Source organism: Littorina saxatilis, linkage group LG15 (genome assembly GCF_037325665.1).
Source record: "Littorina saxatilis isolate snail1 linkage group LG15, US_GU_Lsax_2.0, whole genome shotgun sequence".
Classification (NCBI taxonomy): Eukaryota; Metazoa; Mollusca; class Gastropoda; order Littorinimorpha; family Littorinidae; genus Littorina; species Littorina saxatilis.
Window position 1 is genome coordinate 39407771 of NC_090259.1, and position 22819 is coordinate 39430589.

General features: G+C 40.4%; 1 long non-coding RNA gene across 1 annotated transcript; it reads left to right on the plus strand.

Moving 5' to 3' along the window:
* The first annotated feature begins 404 nt into the window (after positions 1 to 404).
* Positions 405 to 2256, plus strand: LOC138949296 (uncharacterized). Its single transcript, XR_011450223.1, has 2 exons — positions 405 to 899; positions 1444 to 2256. It is a non-coding gene; the product is annotated as an uncharacterized lncRNA (long non-coding RNA).
* Positions 2257 to 22819: the final 20563 nt, after the last annotated feature.

The following is a 22819-nucleotide window of genomic DNA, read 5'->3' on the forward strand; positions in this document are numbered from 1 at the left end:
AAGATTGACACCACCAAAATGCCAGGTCGATTTAAAGCTGAGGGTGATCCAGAAGCGCTGGTATGTGCTTTTAACGTGGATATTCCAACAGTTTATCACCTTCTGCAATGTTCTGGTGACATTGGAAGCACTGCAGTTATGCAACCCGGTGGATTTATTCGCATTACCCCAATAGGACAAGATCGCAATTTCCTGCCACAACGTCTTCGACATCGATTCAATTCAGCCGCTGACACTACCAGGAACATCATTGAAAGCAACCAGTGTCCGATCAGTGGCCAGAGAGCGCGATGAAGGCTGACTGAGCGAGACCTCCAAAACTTCGTTAACGTTAAATCTACTTGTCCCGTGTATTAAAACAGTCGCAGCATCAAAATAATCACGCAACAGCTAGGTCAAATTGTTTGAGATTTTGTCAATCAAACATTGCAGAATGTTGTGCATGTCGCGTTTCTTTTGTTGCTCGGTATACTATTGCTGTGATACCAGTTATCCTGAGTCGTAAACAATGACGAGTTGAGGAAAGTAAACATACTAATTTGGGTCCTTCATTATTAGTCTAGGCTAACCCTTGATCACTCGTGTCCTGTGCGTTGAGTGGTTCCCCCCTTTGCTTGTTTGTATGTCTGTTTGTGTTGCTTCTTTCCTCCTTGTTATGATGTGTTTGATATTTTCTTAATATACTGGAATCTGTCTGTGTTACAGTTAATGGTGTGTTTTACGTATGTCAAACAAGAGTAATCCCTGTTACATCTGATGTGTTTGGAGTCATTTGCTTAGTTCAACAAGTCCTTAGACTCATGTAATGTAACTCTGTAGTCTTGTTGACTTACATGAATGTACAAACTGTTAACCAGATACCTTTTGATAAAAAAAAGAAAAGAAAGGAAGAAAAGGAGGTTACCGTTCTCAACTTTAATGAAGTATGACTCATCATTACGGTGCCTTCAGACTTTATCACAGGACATGCACTGAAAGATGTTTCTTAGCTTTAACTGAACCCCCCGCGGGTTAGGGGGAAGAATTTACCCGATGCTCCCCAGCATGTCGTAAGAGGCGACTAACGGATTATGTTTCTCCTGTTACCCTTGTTAGGTGTTTCTTGTATAGAATATAGTCAATGTTTGTAAAGATTTTAGTCAAGCAGTATGTAAGAAATGTTAAGTCCTTTGCACTGGAAACTTATTGTACTACGTTGCAAGCCCTTGGAGCAAATTTTTGATTAGTGCTTTTGTGAACAAGAAACAATTGACAAGTGGCTCTATCCCATCTTCCCCCTTTCCCCTATCCCATCTCACCCCTTTCCCCGTCGCGATATAACCTTGAATGGTTGAAAACGACGTTAAACACCAAATAAAGAAAGAAAGAAAGAAAGTTGACTTACAGGAATGTACAAACTGTTAACCAGATACCTTTTGATAAAAAAGAAAGGAACAAAAGGAGGTTACCGTTCTCAACTTTAATGAAGTATGACTCATCATTACGGTGCCTTCAGACTTTAATCATGAAATGTGCTTGATATATCACAGGACATGCACTGAAAGATGTTTCTTAGCTTTGGCTGAGACGTACAGGGGATCGTTTCGGATAAGTCTGCTGTTGTTTTATGCCTTTGGAGAAGGGACTAGTCCTTCGTTCTTGATTCAAGCACTTCACTTCACGAAAGACATGTTGACACAGATTGCTGGCGGTCAGAGGCTTCCATCGCCACTGTTGTCATTGTAATCTGTGTGATGGAGAACCTAGATTCGATATGATTACTAATTGAAAGTGTAGACTTCTTGGGTTTTAAAATAGATTTCAGGTCAGATATGTAAAGCATTTAATATCACATCCGAGGGAGAGTCTCGTTAGGTAATTCATGAACCAAAACTATTTCAGATAAAGGTAGTAAATAAGGATATAGTGTAAGATACAAAAGGCCGTTCCTTGTAAAATTAATTATTGAACATCGAAGTTAGACACCGTTATGGCTGACATATTACATTTTGTTTACTGCAATAAAGTAGCTTTAATGAAACAGGTATGTGTCCATGATATATTCTGAACACATTCGTAACGATAGTAATAATGATAAACAAACACTTATTTAACACATTATCACACATTTAAATGGCTATTTGTATTCTTGAAGTACGAATGCTTCGTTGCCATTCATATGAAATACTAAATCAGAGCTGTATGGCGTGGACTGCTTGTTTATACTGTGTTTACCGTTTAATATGTATGCCTAATAAACTGTAATCATTGATGATTTCTCTGTGTGTCGTCGCGTGAGTGTGTGTGTGTGCGTGTGTGTGTGTGTGTGTGTGTGTGTGTGTGTGTGTGTTAGTGTGCGTGTGCTACGCCTATTATTTCTGTCGGTTTCTCCTTGTCTATCTGCCTGTCTACCTAGCATCTTCTCGGCCCAATGTCTGTCTATCTATCTGTCTGTTTGTCTGCATGTGTGTCTCTCTGTCTCTGTCTGCCTGTCTGTCTGTCAGCCGGTCTGTCTGTCTGTCTGTCTTTCCCCTCTCTCTCTCTCTCTCTCTCTCTCTCTCTCTCTCTCTCTCTCTCTCTCTCTCTCTCTCTCTCTCTCTCTTTCTCTCTCTCTCTGGCTCCGGCTTAAGCTGCCATGACTAACAGCGGGAAGTCCCGATATTAGTACAATAAAGAGCTTGCAAGTCATGTTGATCTGTTGTTGTGATAAAGCCGTGACTTAACCACACATACATACACACACGCACGCACACAAACACAAACACACACACACACACACATTCATACACACCCACACACACACACACAGACACACGCACACACACACTCAAACACACACACACAACCACCCACGCACACACATCCAGACACACCCATACACACACAACACACACCCACACACATACACACACACACACACACACACACATACAATCACTCATACACACGCACACCCACACACACACAAACACACACACGCACAAACAGACACACACATATAGGGGAGACCGGGGCAGGTTGATACAGAAAAATCATATTTGGCTCTCATTCGAAACACATCCATAGGAAAACATCAAGATTGGTTTTAAAACAAAATTTAATCATTTTTAAATCATGAAATCTGACAAAAAAATGAGCATTAGCCTTTTGTCTTGGCACAAAACGGTTTTTAAAAAAGAAAAATGTCCGGGGTAGGTTGATACAGACCGGGGCAGGTTGATACACAAGGTGGGGCAGGTCGATACAGTCTGGGGCAGGTTGATACAAACACAAAATAATAACTGAAAAACAACAACTATGCTGCAGTTATCATACTAGAAACACAATTGGAAACGCTTTTGAAGAAACAAAACAAAATGCAAGAGGCACCATTTCAGTTTTCAACTGAATGACTAGAGTATTTGCATGTAGCCTACTTTTCAAAAACATTAAGTAACATGAATGGGAAGTAAACCATAAAATGATATTTAAGTTGCGAAAAAGAAGAAAAAGAAGTTTTTACAGTGCATATCACGCAAAAAATAAGAAGTGACTTGAGTTATATGATCATTTGCAAAAGTCACAGGTGAAGAAATCCGTCATCCCGGTGTTGATACATGTATCAACCTGCCCCGTATCAACCTGCCCCAACGGGTGTTGCTGCAAAAAATAGCAAATAGACACTCCACCATCAAAGACAGATATTTTCTCGGTGTGTGATTAGCGTTCATAGATTCTTAACTAACACTCAATAGCTTGCCAACTTTGCCTGCAAGAAATTCGCGCCACAATAAAGATCAAGAGAGGTAGTTAAAATTTTACTCAGGCTTGTTAAATCAGCTCACCGAGTGGTTCCAGCGTACGCGTGTGTTGTTTCCCGCGCAATCTTGGTTGAGGGTAAAAGTCGGACGTTGATAAAACGTGGATCGGAAGAGAAACGGCCAGATTCAGCGAAATTATTGTGATATTGAAGTTGTATCAACCTGCCCCGCGTATCAACCTGCCCCGGTCTCCCCTACACACAGGGCCGGACCCAGGGGGGGGGGGGGGGGTCCAGGGGTTCCGGAACCCCACCCCTGGAAAAAGCATGTACCTTGCTTTGACTTTTACTAGTTTTAGCACCAAAAAAATGCTGTTCTTAACCCTCAAAACAAGGCCCAGAATGCACCAGATTGCACAGATTTTAACCGTTTTTCAAAATTTTTCTGGGGGAGCATGACCCCGGACCCCCCTAGTTCGCGCGCCTGGCTTCGCCACTTCGCTGATTTGCCCCCCCAAAAAAGGAGGAACCCCCCCCTTACAACTCATTTGGTCCGGCCCTGACACACACACACACAAACACACACACACACACACACACACACACACACACACACACACACACACACACACATACATACATAAACACTCCTTGCTCAATTCGTTATCAGTGAAATAACTTCGTGACCACTTTGCGACTAGTCAAACCAGTCTTATCTTTTTCATTTATACTGTTCACGCAATCAACAGCCATAGCTCTGAGCGTGCACACGCACTGTGCAAAGTGTCCTGTTAGTTTTCCTGAAGGTGTGCCACGCAAACAACACTAACGTCTACATGCAAAGACAGTAAGTCGAAACACTTTTTTTTCCAGACAAAACGCTTTTTTCTGATTTCTTGTAATATGACTGTCTTTAAAAATAATGTTCGCATAACATTATGTTTTACCTCTAACAGTGTTATATAAATGAATATTGTCTTTCTTATTAGAAAGATCCGAAGATCAAGGTCTAACCAACATCCGCAAAACTGCGGTCAGATTGCTTTGTTTGCAATGTCAAAAGCGGAGCCACTCGGATAGGGAAATATGGCTAATTTCCTTTCGTGGTTTCACCAAGTAAGAAGGATTGTGATGGGACGTAAGCATACAACGCCAATCAGTTTAATACAATTAATGTAGAGCTCAAGTTATACGGACATTGCAGCTTCATATAACAGATCATGCGTGGAAGGAGTCCCCCCCTCTCTCCCCCTCTCTCTCTCCCCCCTCTCTGTCTCTCTCTCTCTCTCTCTCTCTCTCTCTCTCTCTCTCTCTCTCTCTCTCTCTCTCTCTCTCTCTCTCTCTCTCTCTCTCTCTCTCTCTCTCTCTCTCTCTCTCTCTCTCTCTCTCTCTCTCTCTGTAAATATACCTGTCTCAGTATCTGTTTATCTGTCTTTCTGTCTGCCTCTGTGGTTATGCCTATTCCTTTGTCTGTCTCTGTCTGTCTATCTGCCTGTCTATATATAGACCCTCGTCTCGATTCCCCGTGTCGATGTTAAAACATTTAGTCATTACTTGACTAAATGTAAAAATGAAACTCTTTCATAAATTCATGGTAATGCCAATAACAACTGGAATATTTTCGAAATAGGAAGTGATTTTATGTATCTTCCCTACTGGAGTACGATGTTTTGTTGTTTGTTTTTGTTGTTGTTTTGTTTGTGTGTTTTAGGTCAGGAACAAGTAGTTCAGGCACCAGGGCAATCAGAGTCTGATAACGGCCGTTCGGGATTGATATTGAAGGCAGTTCGTTGTGTTTTTGTCGACAAAAGACAATACAATACAACTTGTTAACAATCACGTGCCTGTTGACAATAGTTGGAATATTTTGTTAACGTATTTTGCATTCAACATACAACCACATTAACATTTGGTATATCAGTATAGTGTCGCATTGTAAGGTAATTCATTTTGTAAGGTAACCATTATATTTATGACCGCCCTGATATGGCCCTTCGTGGTCGGCTGGGCGTTAAGCAAACAAACAAACAAACAGACAAACAAAATTCTATGTATGTGATCTTGTGGGCAAGAAGGAAGTTTCCGTGATGTTTACATTATAAACGTGCTTCTCCTGACTTCAGTTCTGACACATCAGTTTGAAAGCCGACCTTTCCAAAATCGGTGTAATATCACACATCCTGTTTGTAGGAAACTCGACGTGATGCTCTGGTGACGGTGAATAATCTCAGAGCCATTTTTTGCATCGTCATGCTTAAACAGGGGAATATTTATCTGGGTTATTCTCCAGAACTGTGTACGAGTTGAAACCATGTTACGAAGGAGAAATTTCTTTATTAAAGTGGGACATTTTAACTATACAAATTGATTCCATTATAACTACAGGTTCCAGACACATCCTTTGCCTACATAGAAAGAATTAAAAACACTAACACATTTTGATTGTCTATACGTTTGAACAGTGAAATCCATCATGTGAAATAGTTACTGTTTTTTTCAAAGCGTATCATTTGCGTAACGTGAAAAGCAGAGGATGTGATATGGATTCAAGTTCTGACATTTAAAGAAAACAGCAAAATGTATACTATGTTTTGTGTTAGTTAGTTAGCTATTGCTTTTCGGGTCCAGCGGACCATAATAGGCCACATCAGGACCCCTGTTTTTTGTTGAAAGTCGGTATTATTATATAACTGGAGTATTCATGTGCAAAGTTAAAAAGAATACATAATCTAGTTGCAATTTAATATACGTTTTAATTATTTAAAGGACTGTCACAAAACGGTACCCAGCTCTGGAGAATAACCTTTCTCGTGTTGTCGCTGCTCATTGCCAGCTGGCTTTTTTGTCACTGCGAGCTGCAGGGGGTAGCCCTTTTATTGACTGCGTCATTGTGCAATTATTATTGGCAGGGAATTAATTGTGTATGTAGGAGAAGCGGGGGAGTAAAGGAGAAGCGGGGGAGTAAAGGAGAGAGGCCAAGTAGTGCAGACAGGAATCCACCTCTCCTTTTTATATTTAGTCAAGTTTTGACTAAATATTTTAACATCGAGGGGGAATCGAAACGAGGGTCGTGGTGTATGTGCGTGTGTGCGTGTGTGTGTCTGTGTGTGTGTGTGTGTGTGTAGAGCGATTCAGACTAAACTACTGGACCGATCTTTATGAAATTTGACATGAGAGTTCCTGGGTTCGAAATCCCCGAACGTTTTTTTCATTTTTTTGATAAATGTCTTTGATGACGTCATATCCGGCTTTTCGTGAAAGTTGAGGCGGCACTGTCACGCCCTCATTTTTCAACCAAATTGGTTGAAATTTTGGTCAAGTACTCTTCGACGAAGCCCGGGGTTCGGTATTGCATTTCAGCTTGGTGGCTTAAAAATTAATTAATGACTTTGGTCATTAAAAATCGGAAAATTGTAAAAAAAAATAAAAATTTATAAAACGATCCAAATTTACGTTTATCTTATTCTCCATCATTTGCTGATTCCAAAAACATATAAATATGTTATATTCGGATTAAAAACAAGCTCTGAAAATTAAATATATAAAAATTATTATCAAATTTTTTTTTTCGAAATCAATTTAAAAACACTTTCATCTTATTCTTTGTCGGTTCCTGATTCCAAAAATATATAGATATGATATGTTTGGATTAAAAACACGCTCAGAAAGCTAAAACGAAGAGAGGTACAGAAAAGCGTGCTATCCTTCTCAGCGCAACGAATACCCCGCTCTTCTTGTCAATTCCACGTGCACTGCCTTTGCCACGGGCGGTGGAGTGACGATGCTACGAGTATACGGTCTTGCTGCGTTGCGTTGCGTTCAGTTTCATTCTGTGAGTTCGACAGCTACTTGACTAAATATTGTATTTTCGCCTTACGCGACTTGTTACATTTAGTCAAGTTTTGACTAAATGTTTTAACGTAGAGGGGGGAATCGAGACGAGGGTCATGGTGTGTGTGTGTCTGTCTGTCTGTCTGTGTGTGTGTGTGTAGAGCGATTCAGACTAAACTACTGGACCGATCTTTATGACATTTGACATGAGAGTTCCTGGGTATGATATCCTCAGACTTTTTTTTCATTTTTTGGATAAAATGTCTTTGATGACGTCATATCCGGCTTTTCGTGAAAGTTGAGGCGGCACTGTCACGCCCTCATTTTTCAACCAAATTGGTTGAAATTTTGGTCAAGTAATGTTCGACAAAGCCCGGACTTCGGTATTGCATTTCAGCGTGGTGGCTTAAAAATTAATTAATGACTTTGGTCATTAAAAATCTGAAAAATTTAAAAAAAAAATTATAAAACGATCCAAATTTACGTTCATCTTATTCTCCATCATTTGCTGATTCCAAAAACATATAAATATGTTATATTTGGATTAAAAACAAGCTCTGAAAATTAAATATATAAAAATTATGATCAAAATTAATTTCCGAAATCGATTCAAAAACTATTTCATCTTATTCCTTGTCGGTTCCTGATTCCAAAAACATATAGATATGATATGTTTGGATTAAAAACACGCTCAGAAAGTTAAAACGAAGAGAGGTACAGTAAAGCGTGCTATGAAGCACAGCGCAACCGCTGCCGCGCCAAACAGGCTCGTCACTTTCACTGCCTTTTGCACTAGCGGCGGACTACGTTCAGTTTCATTCTGTGAGTTCCACAGCTTGACTAAATGTAGTAATTTCGCCTTACGCGACTTGTTATTACCTGGTCACCCGCCGCAGTCTGCTCACCAAGGGAATTTTTAATATCGGGATTTCTCGATTCTAAGAAATGTGTACTCTCTCTCTTTCTCTCTCTCTCTCTCTCTCTCTCTCTCTCTCTCTCTCTCTCTCTCTCTCTCTCTCTCTCTCTCTCTCTCTCTCGTTCTCTCGTTCACTCGGAACCACTTTCTCCGCCCCCTCTCTCTCTCTCTCTCTCTCTCTCTCTCTCTCTCTCTCTCTCTCTCTCTCTCTCTCTCTCTCTCTCTCTCTCTCTCTCTTACTCTATCTCGTTTTCTCGTTCACTCGGAACCACTTTCTCCGTCCCCCCCTTCTCTCTCTCTCTCTCTCTCTCTCTCTCTCTCTCTCTCTCTCTCTCTCTCTCTCTCTCTGTCCCTTTCTCTCTCTGTCCCTTTCTCTCTCTCCTTCTTGACTTTGTCAGTTTACGTGATGGAATAAGAGAAAGGGTAATTTCAGTTTAAGTTCATATTTTTTCTTCGCATCGGGAAAATAAAAAGGGAATATTCCAAATGGCTTGTTGTGTGATCACTATCTGGTATACATGTAGTATCATATTTTCACAAGTTGTTGTTAATATTGAAATACGAGGTTTTCAATTGTTGAAGAAGCAATGTGTGTTAACCTTCGCCGGTCGTCGTGGGTCCGTGTGGACCCAGAAGGGTGTTTAATTGCAAATATCTCTTAAACCAGTTGGAATTTTTGAATAAGCCTTTAAGAATGCCTCCGACACCTAAAACGCTTTTATGTCCTAAAAGATCATTACATTTCAGCGAAAAGTAATTAACAAGTCGCGTAAGGCGAAAATACAACATTTAGTCAAGCACAGTCGAACTCACAGAATGAAACTGAACGCAATGCAACGCAGCAAGACCGTATACTCGTAGCATCGTCAGTCCACCGCTCATGGCAAAGGCAGTGAAATTGACAAGAAGAGCGGGGTAGTAGTTGCGCTGAGAAGGATAGCACGCTTTTCTGTACCTCTCTTCGTTTTAACTTTCTGAGCGTGTTATCAATCCTCATATCTATATGTTTTTGGAATCAGGAACCGACATATAATTTCATTTTGATCATAATTTTATATTTTTAATTTTCAGAGCTTGTTTTTCATCCAAATATAACATATTTATATGTTTTTGGAATGAGAAAATGATGGAAAATACGATGAACGTAAATTTAAATCGTTTTATAAAAAACAAATTTTTTTTTTACAATTTTCAGATTTTTAATGACCAAAGTCATTAATTAATTTTTAAGCCACCAGGCTGAAATGCAATACCGAAGTCCGGCCTTCGTCGAAGATTACTTTACCAAAACTTCAACCAATTTGGTTGAAAAATGAGAGCGTGACAGTGCCGCCTCAACTTTCACGAAAAGCCGAATATGACGTCATCAAAGACATTTATCAAAAAAATGAAAAAAACGTCTGAGGATATCATATCCAGAAACTCTCATGTCAAATTTCATAAAGATCGGTCCAGTAGTTTAGTCTGAATCGCTCTACACACACACACAGACAGACAGACAGACAGACAGACAGACAGACAGACAGACACACATACACCACGACCCTCGTCTCGATTCCCCCCTCTATGTTAAAACATTTAGTCAAAACTTGACTAAATGTAAAAACAAAGGTCAAATTTAGACTACAAACGAAAGACATCGTGGCCGTGGGGCCGTGCGGACCCATGCTTCTCAAAGAAGAAACAAGTCGCGTAAGGCGAAATTACTACATTTAGTCAAGCTGTGGAACTCACAGAATGAAACTGAACGTAGTCCGCCGCTAGTGCAAAAGGCAGTGAAAGTGACGAGCCTGTTTGGCGCGGTAACGATTGCGCTGTGCTTCATAGCACGCTTTACTGTACCTCTCTTCGTTTTAACTTTCTGAGCGTGTTTTTAATCCAAACATATCATATCTATATGTTTGTGGAATCAGGAACCGACAAGGAATAAGATGAAATAGTTTTTAAAACGATTTCGGAAATTTAATTTTGATCATAATTTTTATATTTTTAATTTTCAGAGCTTGTTTTTAATCCAAATATAACATATGTATATGTTTTTGGAATCAGAAAATGACGAAGAATAAGATGAAATTGTTTTTGGATCGTTTAATAAAATAATAATTTTAATTACAAGTTTCCAATTTTTAATGACCAAACTCACTCATTAGTTTTTAAGCCACCAAGCTGAAATGCAATACCAAACCCCGGCCTTCGTTGAAGATTGCTTTGCCAAAATTTCAATCAATTTAATGGAAAAATGAGGGTGTGACAGTGCCGCCTCAACTTTTACAAAAAGCCGGATATGACGTCATCAAAGGTATTTATCGAAAAAATGAAAAAACGTCCGGGGATATCATACCCAGGAACTCTCATGTCAAATTTCATAAAGATCGGTCCAGTAGTTTAGTCTGAATCGCTCTACACACACACACACACACACACACACACACACACACACACACACACACACAGACAGACAGACAGACACACAGACACACAGACACAGACACACACACACACACACACACGTACACCACGACCCTCGTCTCGATTCCCCCCTCTATGTTAAAACATTTAGTCAAAACTTGACTAAATGTAACAAGTCGCGTAAGGCGAAAATACAATATTTAGTCAAGTAGCTGTCGAACTCACAGAATGAAACTGAACGCAACGCAAGGCAGCAAGACCGTATACTCGTAGCATCGTCACTCCACCGCCCGTGGCAAAGGCAGTGCACGTGGAATTGACAAGAAGAGCGGGGTATTCGTTGCGCTGAGAAGGATAGCACGCTTTTCTGTACCTATCTTTGTTTTAACTTTCTGAGCGTGTTTTTAATCCAAACATATCATATCTATATATTTTTGGAATCAGGAACCGACAAGGAATAAGATGAAAGTGTTTTTAAATTGATTTCGAAAAAAAAAATTTGATAATAATTTTTATATATTTAATTTTCAGAGCTTGTTTTTAATCCGAATATAACATATTTATATGTTTTTAGAATCAGCAAATGATGGAGAATAAGATAAACGTAAATTTAGATCGTTTTATAAATTTTTTATTTTTTTTTACAATTTTCAGATTTTTAATGACCAAAGTCATTAATTAATTTTTAAGCCACCAAGCTGAAATGCAATACCGAACCTTGGGCTTCGTCGAAGAGTACTTGACCAAAATTTCAACCAATTTGGTTGAAAAATGAGGGCGTGACAGTGCCGCCTCAACTTTCACGAAAAGCCGGATGTGACGTCATCAAAGACATTTATCAAAAAAATGAAAAAAACATTCGGGGATTTCATACCCAGGAACTCTCATGTCAAATTTCATAAAGATCGGTCCAGTAGTTTAGTCTGAATCGCTCTACACACACACACACACACACACACAGACACACACACGCACACACACACGCACATACACCACGACCCTCGTTTCGATTCCCCCTCGATGTTAAAATATTTAGTCAAAACTTGACTAAATATAACAAGTCGCGTAAGGCGAAAATACAATATTTAGTCAAGTAGCTGTCGAACTCACAGAATGAAACTGAACGCAACGCAACGCAGCAAGACCGTATACTCGTAGCATCGTCACTCCACCGCCCGTGGCAAAGGCAGTGCACGTGGAATTGACAAGAAGAGCGGGGTATTCGTTGCGCTGAGAAGGATAACACGCTTTTCTGTACCTCTCTTCGTTTTAACTTTCTGAGCGTGTTTTTAATCCAAACATATCATATCTATATATTTTTGGAATCACGAACCGACAAGGAATAAGATGAAAGTGTTTTTAAATTGATTTCGAAAAAAAAAATTTGATAATAATTTTTATATATTTAATTTTCAGAGCTTGTTTTTAATCCGAATATAACATATTTATATGTTTTTGGAATCAGCAAATGATGGAGAATAAGATAAACGTAAATTTGGATCGTTTTATAAATTTTTATTTTTTTTTACAATTTTCAGATTTTTAATGACCAAAGTCATTAATTAATTTTTAAGCCACCAAGCTGAAATGCAATACCGAACCCCGGGCTTCGTTGAAGAGTACTTGACCAAAATTTCAACCAATTTGGTTGAAAAATGAGGGCGTGACAGTGCCGCCTCAACTTTCACGAAAAGCCGGATATGACGTCATCAAAGACATTTATCAAAAAAATGAAAAAATGTATGGGGATTTTATACCCAGGAACTCTTATGTCAAATTTCATAAAGATCGGTCCAGTAGTTTAGTCTGAATCGCTGTACACACACACACACACACAGACACACACACGCACATACACCATGACCCTCGTCACGATTCCCCCCTCTACGTTAAAACATTTAGTCAAAACTTGACTAAATGTAAAAAGGAGAGGTGGATTCCTGTCGTCATCAAAGACATTTATCAAAAAAATGAAAAAAAACGTTCGGGGATTTCATACCCAGGAACTCTCATGTCAAATTTCATAAAGATCGGTCCAGTAGTTTAGTCTGAAACGCTCTACACACACACACACACACACACACACACGCACACACATACGCACATACACCACGACCCTCGTTTCGATTCCCCCTCGATGTTAAAATATTTAGTCAAAACTTGACTAAATATAAAAACGTGCATACCCTTCCGTAGACGCCGTGGGGCCATGCAGACCCATGCTTCTCAAAGAAGGAACAAGTCGCGTAAGGCGAAAATACAATATTTAGTCAAGTAGCTGTCGAACTCACAGAATGAAGCTGAACGCAACGCAACGCAGCAAGACCGTATACTCGTAGCATCGTCACTCCACCGCCCGTGGCAAAGGCAGTGCACGTGGAATTGACAAGAAGAGCGGGGTATTCGTTGCGCTGAGAAGGATAGCACGCTTGTCTGTACCTCTCTTCGTTTTAACTTTCTGAGCGTGTTTTTAATCCAAACATATCATATCTATATATTTTTGGAATCAGGAACCGACAAGGAATAAGATAAAAGTGTTTTTAAATTGATTTCGAAAAAAAATTTTGATAATAATTTTTATATATTTAATTTTCAGAGCTTGTTTTTAATCCGAATATAACATATTTATATGTTTTTGGAATGAGCAAATGATGGAAAATAAGATAAACGTAAATTTGGATCGTTTTATAAATTTTTATTTTTTTTTACAATTTTCAGATTTTTAATGACCAAAGTCATTAATTAATTTTTAAGCCACCAAGCTGAAATGCAATACCGAAGTCCGGGCTTCGTCGAAGATTACTTGACCAAAATTTCAACCAATTTGGTTGAAAAATGAGGGCGTGACAGTGCCGCCTCAAATTTCACGAAAAGCCGGATATGACGTCATCAAAGACATTTATCAAAAAAATGAAAAAAACGTTCGGGGATTTCATACCCAGAAACTCTCATGTCAAATTTCATAAAGATCGGTCCAGTAGTTTAGTCTGAATCGCTCTACACACACACACACACACAGAGACACACACACACACGCACACACACACGCACATACACCACGACCCTCGTTTCGATTCCCCCTCGATGTTAAAATATTTAGTCAAAACTTGACTAAATATAAAAACGTGCATACCCTTCCGTAGACGCCGTGGGGCCATGCAGACCCATGCTTCTCAAAGAAGGAAAAACGTGCATCCCCTTCCGTAGACGCCGTGGGGCCGTGCGGACCCATGCTTCTCAAAGAAGGAACAAGTCGCGTAAAGCGAAAATACAATATTTAGTCAAGTAGCTGTCGAACTCACAGAATGAAACTGAACGCAATGCCATTTTTCAGCAAGACCGTATACTCGTAGCATCGTCAGTCCCCCGCTCATGGCAAAGGCAGTGAAATTGACAAGAAGAGCGGGGTAGTAGTTGCGCTAAGAATGATAGCACGCTTTTCTGTACCTCTCTTCGTTTTAACTTTCTGAGCGTGTTTTTAATCCAAACATATCATATCTATATGTTTTTGGAATCAGGAACCGACAAGGAATAAGATGAAAGTGTTTTTAAATTGATTTGGACAATTTAATTTTGATAATAATTTTTATATATTTAATTTTCAGAGCTTGTTTTTAATCCGAATATAACATATTTATATGTTTTTGGAATCAGCAAATGATGGAGAATAAGATAAACGTAAATTTGGATCGTTTTATAAATTTTTATTTTTTTTTACAATTTTCAGATTTTTAATGACCAAAGTCATTAATTAGTTTTTAAGCCACCAAGCTGAAATGCAATACCGAAGTCCGGGCTTTGTCGAAGATTACTTGACCAAAATTTCAACCAATTTGGTTGAAAAATGAGGGCGTGACAGTGCCGCCTCAACTTTCACGAAAAGGCGGATATGACGTCATCAAAGACATTTATCAAAAAAATGAAAAAAACGTTCGGGGATTTCATACCCAGGAACTCTCATGTCAAATTTCATAAAGATCGGTCCAGTAGTTTAGTCTGAATCGCTCTACACACACACACACACACACAGACAAACAGACAGACAGACAGACAGACACACATACACCACACACACACGCACATACACCACGACCCTCGTTTCGATTCCCCCTCGATGTTAAAATATTTAGTCAAAACTTGACTAAATATAAAAACGCGCATCCCCTTCCGTAGACGCCGTGGGGCCATGCAGACCCATGCTTCTCAAAGAAGGAAAAACGTGCATCCCCTTCCGTAGACGCCGTGGGGCCATGCAGACCCATGCTTCTCAAAGAAGGAAAAACGTGCATCCCCTTCCGTAGACGCCGTGGGGCCATGCAGACCCATGCTTCTCAAAGAAGGAAAAACGTGCATCCCCTTCCGTAGACGCCGTGGGGCAATGCAGACCCATGCTTCTCAAAGAAGGAAAAACGTGCATCCCCTTCCGTAGATGCCGTGGGGCCATGCAGACCCATGCTTCTCAAAGAAGGAAAAACGTGCATCCCCTTCCGTAGACGCCGTGGGGCCATGCAGACCCATGCTTCTCAAAGAAGGAAAAACGTGCATACCCTTCCGAAAACGCCGTGGGGCCGTGCGGACCCATGCTTCCCAAAGAAGGAAACATATGCATACCCTTCCGTAGACGCCGGGGGGCCGTGCAGACCCATGCTTCTCAAAGAAGGAAAAATATGCATACCCTTCCGTAAACGCCGTGGGGCCGTGCGGACCCATGTCTCTCAAAGAAGGAAAAGCGTGCATCCCCTTCCGTAGACCCCGTGGGGCCGTGCGGACCCATGCTTCTCAAAGAAGGAAACATATGCATACCCTTCCGTAGACGCCGGGGGGCCGTGCAGACCCATGCTTCTCAAAGAAGGAAAAATATGCATACCCTTCCGTAAACGCCGGGGGGCCGTGCAGACCCATGCTTCTCAAAGAAGGAAAAATATGCATACCCTTCCGTAAACGCCGTGGGGCCGTGCGGACCCATGCTTCCCAAAGAAGGAAAAACGTGCATACCCTTCCGAAAACGCCGTGGGGCCGTGCGGACCCATGCTTCCCAAAGAAGGAAAAACGTGCATACCCTTCCGAAAACGCCGTGGGGCCGTGCGGACCCATGCTTCCCAAAGAAGGAAAAACGTGCATACCCTTCCGAAAACGCCGTGGGGCCGTGCGGACCCATGCTTCCCAAAGAAGGAAAAACGTGCATACCCTTCCGAAAACGCCGTGGGGCCGTGCGGACCCATGCTTCCCAAAGAAGGAAAAACGTGCATACCCTTCCGAAAACGCCGTGGGGCCGTGCGGACCCATGCTTCCCAAAGAAGGAAAAACGTGCATACCCTTCCGTACACGCCGTGGGGCCGTGCGGAACCACGACGTCTACAGAAGGGTATGCACGTTTTTCCCTCTTTGAGAAGCATGGGTCCACACGGCCCCACGATGTCTTCCGTGTGTAGCAATAACCCGGCCTGGCGAAGGTTAACCTGGTATCACACAATAAGCCATGTAGTAATCTGTTTGATCTACAGTGTGTACTTGAGATCCTTCTACCTCAATCTTCCACACCGTTCCGTCGCTTTTATCTGACTTACCTTCGAACTACAACCCATTTTACTCGACTTAGCAATAACTCATCCGCATCAAAAGTAGTTTGTCTTTGTTAACATTGTGACCGTTTACTTTCAACATTGTATCAGTTTGATTTGAGCATACTGTTTTCGGATCCACAGGAAAGAGGAAATCATTTGCCTCAAGAACCAAACAAAGAGAAACAAAACGCGTGAAGCGATATAAAAACATTTAGTCAAGATCAACACCACAACCCAATCATCACCGAGAATACCTTCAGCTAGTCTCGGCTACCCATACCCGAAGACCGAGGCAGGTCACGCTCTTCCCCGCGAAGCATGCAGCCGTAGTACTTACTGAATCTATTTTCTTTCATTCTGAGCACATGTTTAAAGTAAACATGACATATATCTATTTATTTTTGATTTCAGGAAAAGATAAGGAATACAATGCAATCATTTTTGAATCTGTTTGCCAACAATCTATTTTAATGACAACTTTAATGAGCAAACTCATTTATCAATTTTTAAGCCTCCGGGCTTCGTCGAAAGTTACTTGACAACAATTTCAACCATTTCGGTTGAAAAACAAGAGCGTGACAGTACTGCCTCAACTTTCACAAAAAGCCGGATATGACGTCATAAAAGACATTCATAAAAAAAAATTAGCGAATGATGATATACCCAGGAACTCTCATGTGAAATTTCATGAAGATCGGTCCAGTAGTTTTGTCGGAATCGCTCTATGCACACGCACGCACACACATTCACCACAACCCTCGTCTAGATTCCCAGTCTATGTTTAAACATTTAGTCAAAACTTGACAAAATGTAACAAACAGAAAAAGCAGTAACATGTTATTCCACTTCGTGAGTGTATCATGTTAATGAGGTAAATCATCCTGACACATGCAGGGCCTGGCGATGACCTTAGAATTAAGTTCCCACCACTCACGATTACAAATTCGCACGACAAACTTCATTTTCGAAATACCGTTGTTTTTTTTATAACAATTTGGGATTTTACATGAGACACCTACTATATTTCCTATTGTGGCTCTTTTGTGTGTGTGTGTTGGTTTTTTACACTTTATTTTGCCTATGACGTCAGATATTTCACTTTGCAAAACAGGTTCATGAAAACACGTCTGTGACACGTCGAAGCCAAGCCCGGTGGAATAATATGTTGTTATTGTTTTCTTTCAGTCTTTTTTGATGTTTTTGATATCTTTCATGGCATGCCAAATTTGTTTTAATTTTTGACTGTTTCAATTTTAACTGTCTATTAACCACAACAGATGACGAACAGAATCTGCATCTGTATAGCTTTCTTCATCCCCTGACACAAACATCTACTGAAGAAGAAATGTGACGTCATGACTGATTCACACAGTGATGCTGCGCATGACGTCATCATGGACGCCGAGCCGTTCACGGACGACAGAGATGTTGTCAACCCCATGAGAGGTACGTGATGAGAACGAGTTTTATCATATTACATAGTCTCGCCTTGAAACACCAAAAATGATGAATAATTTTCTCCTCCGAAAGCGGCGTATGGCTGCCTAAATGGCGGGGTAAAAACGGTCATACACGTAAAATTCCACTCGTGCAAAAACACGAGTGTACGTGGGAGTTTCAGCCCACGAACGCAGAAGAAGAAGAAGAAGATGAATAATTGTCTCGGACAGAAAAAAATACTCAGAACTTGACAGCTTGTACTTGAGAAAAGTTTTTTTTAAAGGCTTGTTTGTAGCAGTTGGAATTTGTCGCTATGTCTTACGTCCGCCACGTTGCTTCTCACAATGTCTATTTCTCAATAACAATAACATTCATTATCTTTTCTTCTACAGGGCCTTTTTTTGCTTTCAGAAGTTTCTGAAAACACAAAAAATGCGTGTCTACAGGCAACGCAGTTGTTGTTTTTTTGCACCTCCTCTGTCGACCTTTTGTGCGCACCTTTCGGCGCTTAGTCATATACCCCCAAAAATAACAGCTCGCTTGCATTCTTTGCAATATGGGATTTTTAAGAATGAGTTTAACAACATATAACGGTGTCAGTCTGATAAAATAACTTTAGTAAAACGTTTTCATTCTAGACAACTCATCTTGAGAAAAAAAGTTCGTCGGTTTCAGCACCTTTAACATCTGAAGTCCAATGCACATTAATTTCACAAATACGGAATCAAAAAACAAAAAGGTAGGTTGTTGGAACGTTTGTTATTGACAAAACAATACGTTACATTCACAAATATATCGACCCAACGGTCTTTATAGTGCGCAGAAAAACAGTTAGTAACAAGAACTTAGCTTGATCGAATGTTTCGACCGCTTGTTGGGAAAAGTCCAAAGCGAATCAAGAACGTTGGCAGTCTCTTTGTTTTTGGACTTTTTTTTCACCAGATACGGATTTTGTTTCAGCTGTCAATGACGGAAGAAATGAAGCAGAGAGTCTGAATGACGAAAATACACAAGTCAAATGTTTACTTCAAGGGTCTGACCCTCAGACTTTAAATGTGGCAGAAAGAGGTAATAGTAACAGTAAGTGTCCGTGTATCTGTGTACGTGCGCGCGCGCGTGTGTGTGTGTGTGTGTGTGTGTGTGTGTGTGTGTGTGTGTGTGCTTGTGTGTGTGTGTGTGTGTGTGTGTGTGTGTGTGTGTGTGTGTGTGTGCTTGTGTGTGTGTGTGTGTGTGTGTGTGTCTGTGTGTGTGTTTTCTGTCTCTGTCTCTGTATTTTCACAAAACCATTAGCATTAATACCTTACTTGTAAATGTGCTTTTTACATTTAGTCAAGTTTTGACTAAATATTTTAAAGGCCAACATCCACAAGAATTTTTCTCCTGGAGCGACCTAAACTTGAACCCGTCGCTATTCTTGCATGTCTGTTTACTTCGTGTTGCACGCAAAAATTGAGCGACTTCCTTGCCGCGTGGATTGACGAAGCTGTTTTATTCTCGTGACCCGGCTGAAAACACTGCAGTGCGTGCAGTTTTATTCTGTGGGTTCGACAGATTGACTAAATGTTGTAATTTCGCTTTCACGAATCAGGAACCGACAAGGAATAAGATGAAAGTGTTTTTAAATTGATTTCGACAATTTAATTTTGATAATAATTTTTATATTTTTAATTTTCAGAGCTTGTTTTTAATCCAAATATAACATATTTATATGTTTTTGGAATCACAAAATGATGGAGAATAAGATGAACGTAAATTTGGATCGTTTTATAAATTTTTTTTTTTTTTTTTTTTTACAATTTTCAGATTTTTAATGACCAAAGTGTGTGTGTGTGTGTGTGTGTGTGTGTGTGTGTGTGTGTGTGTGTGTGTGTGTGTGTGTGTGTGTGTGTGTGTGTGTGTGTGTGTGTGTGTGTGTGCGTGTGTGTAGAGCGATTGAGACCAAACTACTGGACCGATCTTTATGAATTTTTCCATGATAGTTCCTGGGATTGATATCCCCGAATGTTTCTTTCTTTTTTTTGGAGAAATGTCTTTGATGACGTCATATCCGGCTTTTCGTGAAAGTTGAGGCGGCACTGTCACGCTCTCATTTTTCAACCAAATTGGTTGACATTTTTGTCAAATAATCTTCGACGAAGCCCGGACTTCGGTATATGTTATATTTAGATTAAAAACAAGCTCTGAAAATTAAATATATAAAAATTATTATCAAAATTAAATTGTCCAAATCAATTTAAAAACACTTTCATCTTATTCCTTGTCGGTTCCTGATTCCAAAAACATATAGATATGATATGTTTGGATTAAAAACACGCTCAGAAAGTTAAAACGAAGAGAGGTACAGAAAAGCGTGCTATCGTTCTCAGCGCAACTACTACCCCGCTCTTCTTGTCAATTTCACTGCCTTTGCCGTGAGCGGTGGACTGACGATGTTACGAGTATACGGTCTTGCTGCGTTGCATTGCGTTTAGTTTCATTCTGTGAGTTCGACAGCTACTTGACTAAATATCAATCATTCGATCATGTGACGCTTTTAAATACTCATTAATTATTTTATCTTGACCGCATGCCTTATTGTTTTTCAGCTTGTCTATACATTTGATAACTTCCTCCTTTGTAAAAGGCGCATTAAGAAATTCATTACTTGCTTCATTTAAAGGTTCATTACTATCCTCCATTTCATTTTCACCACACTCTTGTAGTTTATTGAAATGTTCGAAAAACTCCGAACAAGTTGGATAGTTAGTTTTGGAATTATTTTTTTTATTTTTATTTTTATTTAGAAGATTCCAGTATGCTTTCGGGTCATTACTTCTTAACTTTCTCAAAGTTTTAACGAACTCATTATGATACAACTTGCATTCCTTTTTTATTGTCTTTTTATATTCATTAAAAGCACTCTTTTTTTCATGTTCATTGAACGCATTTTTAAAGCGTCTTGCTTTATTTTTCGCATGTAAATGCAATACCGAAGTCCGGGCTTCGTCGAACAATACTTGACCAAAATTTCAACCAATTTGGTTGAAAAATGAGAGCGTGACAGTGCCGCCTCAACTTTTACGAAAAGCCGGATATGACGTCACCAAAGACATTTATCAAAAAAATGAAAAAAAGTATGGGAATATCATACCCAGGAACTCTCATGTCAAATTTCATAAAGATCGGACCAGTAGTTTAGTCTGAATCTCTCTACACACACACACGCACAGACACACACACACACACACACACACACACACACACACACACACACACACACACACACACACACACACACACACATACACCACGACCCTCGTCTCGATTCTCCCCTCTACGTTAAAACATTTAGTCAAAACTTGACTAAATGTAAAAACGCTGGCACTGGACCCGAGTACTCTTCAGACTGGCTCGCTCCCCCAGTATGAAAGTTTTTGTCTTGTGCACGTGGATTTAAAAAAAAAAAATTAATTTATTTTACACAATTAAAAAAATTATCAGAGTAAAATAATAAACAATAGTAAACAAGAATTAAAAAAAAAACACACAAAAAACATAGACCACACATGCCGGGAATCGAACCCGGATCACTTTGGCCATAGAACACAGGAGCTTGTATCAAATCGCCGGTCGATCATTATCTACAGTCCACTACTACGACATACTACTAAGTACTATATACTACAAGGAATATAACGCAGAGTGCTCCGCACTGCCGACTCGCTCCGTTTCAAGCTTTCTACATCACTTTCTGCACCCCCTTCCCGAACGCACGAACATCACACACAAACAAAAATGATTAAGCTTTCACTTCATGCAACAAACTCGAAATAACCATTCACCAACTTCGAGAAGTTTGTCAAGAACGGGGTCGGTGTCCACACCACTCCATGAGAGGAACCTGGAGCCTCGACGAATCGAAAGTGGAACTCGCGCTGATGTTTTCCGCTTTTCGTACGCTCTCAAGGGTGTACAGCATTCTAGCGGCCTGCAATTAGTCCAATATAACTGATGAGGGACACAGCAGCCTCAAACCCCGTGAAATGATACACAAAACATTCTCTTTGAGCTTAACATTGCGAAGATCGAAACCTACCGGCAGTTAACCAGGTTCAAAGGCCACAAAAGGTTACATCCGGAGCGTTCCGCAGTAAAAGTTTTACAGCGCATGCTCAGAAAACCGTCTGCTCCGGCAATGGGCGTTCTTTGACCGCCCGTTCGACTTGTCCGATGGAAGAAGCACGGGAATTAGTCGAGCTTGGACACAACGTCATTATTCTTAGACAAGCAGGTATGTACACTTCTTAACTTTACTTTTGTTGATGAACAGGCTTTAAACTTACCCGAAGTTTAGATTAAAAGAGAACTTAGACGATTTACCAGTGTTCGTAACATGACTCTAGTCTAAAAGAAATGTAGTGTTTGTCGTCTGCTACCGGGATCAGGGGAAGTAACGCTACCTGCCCCTGTCCCTGACGTCAGCGCCACCTGGGGGTTTATGGGGCAGTGTTGACTGAGAAACTGAACCGAGCAGACGTATTGCACCGAGCGCGCCGTAACCGAAGACAGTAACAGAGAACTAAGGTAAGTCTACCTGCAGGAACTCGCAAACCCTTTATGTGACTCAATGATGTAGTCGTGGCGTTATGCTGTCCGGGCTTACGATAAGGCTGGGCCTTGCAAGCCTCGGGCGGCGTTTACGTCTTTTAATTAGCAGCACTTTCCGAGCTGGGCTTGGGTGCTGCCTTTTACCACGTGTGTTTACATGTACGTCAGAGCGATAGAGTGCATGCGTGAAATGTCTCGTCTTGTTATATGTTTACAGCTCGGCCGTTACTACAATGGTGTCAGAAGTTCGTTTTACGAAACTGCGCCGGCGTATAGCTGTGGCTAATATATATATATTTTTTTTTTCCCTATTGTTTTTGTTGTTGAGTTACAGAGGGTGGGCCTGCTCTTGCA